Source organism: Bubalus bubalis, chromosome X (genome assembly GCF_019923935.1).
Source record: "Bubalus bubalis isolate 160015118507 breed Murrah chromosome X, NDDB_SH_1, whole genome shotgun sequence".
NCBI lineage: Eukaryota > Metazoa > Chordata > Mammalia > Artiodactyla > Bovidae > Bubalus > Bubalus bubalis.
The window spans coordinates 65586497-65592638 of record NC_059181.1 but is presented as its reverse complement, the minus strand read 5'-3'; the positions used below and the strand labels follow the sequence as shown (position 1 = coordinate 65592638).

Below are 6142 nucleotides of genomic sequence, written 5' to 3'. Positions count from 1 at the left end.
AGTTCAGCCACTGGGAGGGCAATGTATCCTTTGATTTTCTAGGAGTTGTGTGGAATAGTTAGTTGTTTCCCTCAGGTTCTCTGTTATTTCTCTAATAAACAATATAGGACAGTTTGTGAGATTAATTGCTTCTCACCGAAATAGCTATGTTTCTGGGGGCTGCTTTGGCTTTTATATGAGCATTTTCCTATCAGTTACTGGCAGCGGGTGAACTTCACTACTGTATTCTTATGACTGCTTCAATGTTGGGGTCGTCAGATTCACGGAATAAGTAGGAAAAATACTGAAGATTAAGGGTTCACAGTTTAAAGGTTATAAGTAATATAGATTGGTTAGGGGCTAAATCAGCATTCTGTGAAATGGTTTTTCTTTCCTCTCGCTCACTTAGAAGCACTTCCATTCTTCTATTTTCAGGGGCCACAGAAATGCAGTGCTGGAGTAGAAAATACACTGACTCAGAATTACAGTATGTGACTTTGAGCACATCATGTAACCTTTATGGGTCTCTTTTCCGACTAAACCTTCACTATCACATTAGATAACGGAAGGGAAAGTCCCTTGAAGAGGGTTCTAACCTTAATGTATTGCCCCTTCCTAGCTTCTTTGGTTCCTATGTCTGGTGGAGAAGTTATTCATTCTGACTAAATGAGGTATTTGGATAGTTTATTAACATATCAAAGCTCTACCCCCCTCCTTGCTCCTATTTCAAAACCAAATTAAACTAAAACCTTTTCATTTGTTACACTGTTTGGGAGAATTTGAGCATCAGTTATCTAATTTGATTTACTTAACGTCCCTATTTTACAGACACGAACCCATTGAAAACCCTTTGAAGTCATGGCTCCTGGACTAGAAATGAAGCCTACTTCCAGTATAATGTTCTTTTTAGTATGTTGCTATTTTCTTGAGCTCTCTTTTTCTTGTTACTGGGTAAATTTTTGAACCGGCTAAACTACAAATATGTCTGGCTTTCAATCTTCTAGGCCACTCCTCTTCTATTCCCTCCGCCCTCAGTCCCCTCCCTCTCACTTCTTAAAGCGCTGCACTTTGCTGCGACCGCCATATTTCTTCTTTTCCCGAGATGGAAGCTTATTAATATTGGATCTCTTTGCCTGTGTGGTTCTTTCTGGAACATTTTCCAGACCCCAACCATGCCTTATGGCATATTTCTTGGAAAAAATTACACCAAAAATTCATAAAATATTTTTAAAAACCTGAACTTTCTTCTAGTATTTTCTTGACACCTTCTCAGTATTTTACAGATACTTGGGGATATTTTTAGGCAATTTTCCATTTTAAAGGACGTTTTCTTTGGAATGATTTTTGGTTGACTCCTCTGGGTTTTTTGTGGTTTCTTTTTCTTTTTCTCCTCCTTTTCTATATTATTTGCCCATCGGGGCTGTGGATACCTGGTTTTAGTGTGTATATAGATAGGTAGATAGATATATTATTATTGTTATTATTTTTTACCCAACGGGGTCATGGATACCTGCCTTTTATTTTATTTTTTTTTAATTTGCCCATCGGGGCCACGGATACCTGCTTTTAATTTTTTTTTTCCCCCTTAGCCCATCGGGGCCTCGGATACCTGCTGTGTACCCCCTCTCTCCCTAACCTTCTGGCCCATCGGGGCAATGGATACCTGCCTCTTTTTTAAATATGTTTTTTTTTTTTTCTTGCCCATCGGGGCCTCGGATACCTGCTTTAATTTTTTTTTTCTTGCCCATCGGGGCCTCGGATACCTGCTTTAATTTTTTTTCTTTGCCCATCGGGGCCGCGGATACCTGCTTAGATTTTTGTTTTACACCACCCATCGGGGCTTTATATGGTTGGAAAAGTGTTGGGTTTTGTGGTTCGTTGTACTGTCTGGAATGTCTACAAAATTTTGCTGCTAATCGTTTGTGTTGTGTGAGTCGACCTACGGCTTTGGTTGGGAGATGACTTTGCAGTTAGGCTAGAGGGTTGGTTAGGCTGGGGAGGAAAGATGGCGGCCACTTCAGATTTGCCGCCCAGCTTGGCTGAGGGGTAACTGTGCTAAGTATCACTAGGAAGGTAAGATGAATAATGCGACAGGCAAAGGAAATGGTATGCATTGCATGAGTTAAATGTTTTGAATAAGCTGACTTGGATCATGTTAAGAGCTTGGCATGAATTGTGGTATCATGAGGTGGGAAAACGTAGGATCATCCTATGTCATATTACAAGGGTCTAATGGAAAATGAGCGGGAGAAGAATTAGGCGCAGTGTTCAAAATGGCGATTTTGACCTTGCAGCATTGCTTAGCATGGCTCTCTGCTTTGTTAGAGTGTTCAAAATGGCGGATCCATTTTGCCGCAGTGTTCCAATGGCGGGAAGCCACATCATGGGTGTCTTTGTTCTAGTGTGCAGCATGGCGGTAGAAATATTCTGTTACATAGTAAAAGATGGCCGCTTAAGTACTTGCCGCAGTCTAAAACATGGCGGGCTTTTGTCTCTACCGTGTGCATTTCCTGATAGGTTTTGCTGCAGGGACAATATGGCTGACCTTGTCATGTGGATATCATGGCAGTTTGTCACGTGGATATCGTGGCAGGGGTGTTTGACCGTTACATTCTTGGCGGGCTTTGCATCAGGAGGGCCTGCCGCATTGTTAAAGATGGCGTGCTTTGCCGCGGAAAAAGTGAAAGGAGGGATTGGCAGTGTTAGATTGCCGCGTGTCCCACCCAATCAGAAAGGGTGGTAGAATCGGTCACAGCCAGTTAGTGGAGGATGGAATTAGACGAGTTAGCATAGCACCTCGCTACCGTCTCTATTCAGCCAGTCAGGATTGGCCACATTTGTACTAATCTCAGTGGGTGGTACCAAAGTCTTTCCAAGGACATTTGGCCTTTCCACCTCCTCCCTCCCCTCTCACTGGCTCCCTCCCCTCCCTCATTGCCACTTGCAGTGCTGGATATTAGGTTGTGCAGGCAGAACCTCACGCCATTCCTCTGCATTGGTGCCGTGGCCGAAGCCCTTCCCCCACTTCCCCCTCCCCCACCCCCTGCTCTTCTGCGCTGTGGCCAGGGGCAGTGCTCCATGCCTGCTAAGTGTGAACTTGGCGGTGAGTCGTGGCAAGGACCAGAATGGATCGCAGATGATCGTTGGCCAACTGTTGGCAGAAGAGGAATCCCTGCCTTCCTCAAGAGGAACACCTACCCCGTGGCTAATACTGGGGTCGGATTTTGATTTCTATTTATTTATTGGATGTCAGTCGTACATAGTTTGATTATGTGGTTTGCTAGTGTTCGATTTCAGCCTTAAGTGACTAGTATGGAAATGTTTAGGGGCTTTATTTGTAGAATTCATTTTAATTACATTTAATGGGTTTTCATATTTGGGTTCCTTTAAAATTCCTTAAAGTTTTCAGTTTCTTTTTTACAAACCCCTCAAGCTTTTTTTGTATTTAGATACTCAAAGTCAAATAATATACCACTAAGAAATTTTTTTTTTTTTTACTTTGAAATTGACTTAATAGACTACTTCCCTTTGGATATTTGAAGAGTCTTATAGCATAGAAGTAATTAATTAAAAATTTAACTTTATGACCGAATGTGAAAAGGAATATTTGAAGGTCCACTCAGGTTCAGGCCTTGCTTTGTCCCCACTCTTAATGCTGCACTCATTGAGTAATGATCCAACAACCTGCAGGAAACCAGTTGCTGTGAATTTGCTTCTTCTATTTGAACGTATTATATTGGAGAATTATTGTTCATAATTTCAATTTTCTGTGGTCCCCTGCTTCCACAGCCCCTAGCTCCTCCTCAACCCTGTTCCCAGCAATCCCCTTTCTGGCCTCAGCTCCTGCCCCAGCCCCAGCCCCAGCCCCAGCCCCAGCCCCAGCCCGGCCCCTGCCCCAATCCCAGCCCCAGTCCCTGCCCCTGCCCCTGCCCCAGTCCCTGCCCCTGCCCCTGCCCCAGCCCCAGCCCCAGCCCCAGCCCCAGCCCAGCCCCAGCCCAGCCTCAGTCCTGTTTCTGCTTAAAGCCAGTGCAATTTTTGTTAATTCAGTGAAAAAAATAAGTTGTCCATTGCTCATCCATTAGACTGGGATACCCTGTCTACCTCTAGCATTCCTGATCTTGAGTGCTGGCTATCCAAGTCACCACTTTCAGTTAATGTACAGAATCCCATTTGTCCCTTGGTCCATGTTAGAAAAAAGAATCCATTCACCCTTTGCATTAATGTTAAGAAACGTTAATTAACTGAGAGCTTCATATAGGACAATTATTGCCCATAAGTCTAGTTACTCATCATCTTCTCAATCCCCTGTCAATAAGGGAGAAACCATTCCTCTGTCATTGCTGCAGTACTCACAATCCTAGTTTTCTGGACAGTGCATATTTACTGAGCTGACCACCTAAACTCTTTGTATTGAGTGAAGTTGTAATTGCCCATAACCCTGCCTATTGGATTAGATTCCAGTCCAAAACCCTCTTGCATTCAGCAAAGGGCACAGAAAACCCATTTTTTTTGGTTAATGTGCTCAGTCCCAGTTGTCATAGCCTTGTCCATTAAACAAAGGCATCCTACAAGTTTTGCCCTGCTTCTGGGGAGTCCTGTTCTTGGACAATTAAAGTACCAAATTGTAATTTTTGTTTTCCCCATTAACCAACGATCCTCCATCCTATTTACATTGCTCTTAGGCACTGCTGACTACCTGAGACCATGTTCCTTGAATTATTGTGTAGAATCCCAATTGTTTATTATACAAGTCCTTTGCAACTTCTTTGCACTGTAGCAGAAGTGCTCATCTTAAAAGTCACTTACTTTGGAATATTAATAGATTCAGTTGTTGTTGATCACGGTCCTGCTTAACAGGTAAGATCCGCCCATGCTCTTTTCATTGCCCCTAGGTAGTGCGGACTACCTGCCACCTTGGATTAATATGTAAAATTCTCATTTCCCATGATCCTACCGATTAGTTTAGGATATCTCTTATCTCGATCCCATTTCTTCTGAGGAGTTCTGATTACCCAAAGTCCCTTCTCTTATTAAAAAATTGATGTGCATAATTGCGTATATCCATGGTCCCATGCAATAAAAAATGAAACTCCACACTTGGTGGAATATTGCTGGGTCGTGCAGATTATTCAAGAACTCAGCTCTTGGACAGTTAATTTGCATAGTTGCAGTTGTCCAGAGTCCTGTCCGTTTTAATGGGCCATTGTTATCCTATTTGCAAGCTATGTGGGTTGAACTCTCAAGGGCCCTCCTCTTGAATTTATAATGTCCATAATTGCTTTTGTCCATGTCCTGTAAACTAGTCACACTGGCTCACTTTGTCTTCCATCAGGGCATCCTTACTACTTAAGAAGTCTGAACTAGAACAGTTTATGTGCACAAACCTAATTGATTACACCTCAGCCTTTTGTATCAGGAACTCTGCATCATCTTTACTTCTGAAAGGGTGCTAATTACCTAAGGCCATTTCCTAAAATTGTTCACTTGCAAAACTGGAATCCCTAGGGACTCCTTCCTTTTAACTAGAAGCCCATTCCCCAACTAACTGCCTTTGCATTACAGCAGAGGATACTTGGGGCAGTTAATGGGCTTGATTGTACGTAGAGACCCTATGGCTGGTTTAATATCCATATTCCCCTACTGAATGATTTGCATTACCACAGGCAGTACAAAGGAATGATAATGGGCTTATACAGCTACAGTCCCTTATGTTAACCTAGAAACCCATCCCCACCTAACTCTGTATGACAGCATAGGGTACTTGGGACTGTTAATGAACTGTATTGCAGCTACAATTCCTTTTGTTAGTCTAGAATCTGTTCCCTTCCTGCTTGATTTGCATTACCACAAAGGGTACAAGGGACTGTTAATGTGCTTAAATGGAGTTACAGTCCTTTAAGTTAACCTAGGATCCCATTAGCACCTAACTCCCTTTTTATTAATGCACAGCATATGTGGGACTTATTCGTGGGCTTAATTGCACTACTGTCCCTTTTGTTAGTCTAGAATTCCATGACTCTACTCAGTTTGCATTACTCTAGAGTGTACCAGAGACTGTTGACATGCTTTTAAATGCATCTGCAGTCTCTATGTTTACCTATGATCCCATTCCCAACTAAATCTCTTTGTAAGACTGCAGTGCTAACTAATACAATTATGTAAA

General features: G+C 42.5%; 1 long non-coding RNA gene across 2 annotated transcripts in view; it reads left to right on the top strand.

Moving 5' to 3' along the window:
• The first annotated feature begins 1068 nt into the window (after window positions 1-1068).
• Window positions 1069-6142, top strand: part of LOC102402779 — a 39638-nt gene continuing 34564 nt past the window's right edge. The window contains exon 1 of one of the 2 annotated variants that reach the window (XR_006548727.1): window positions 1069-2052. This is a non-coding gene — a long non-coding RNA (uncharacterized LOC102402779). Of the gene's footprint in view, window positions 3196-6142 lie in introns of both variants that reach the window. The other variant, XR_003106874.2, reaches the window with a different exon arrangement.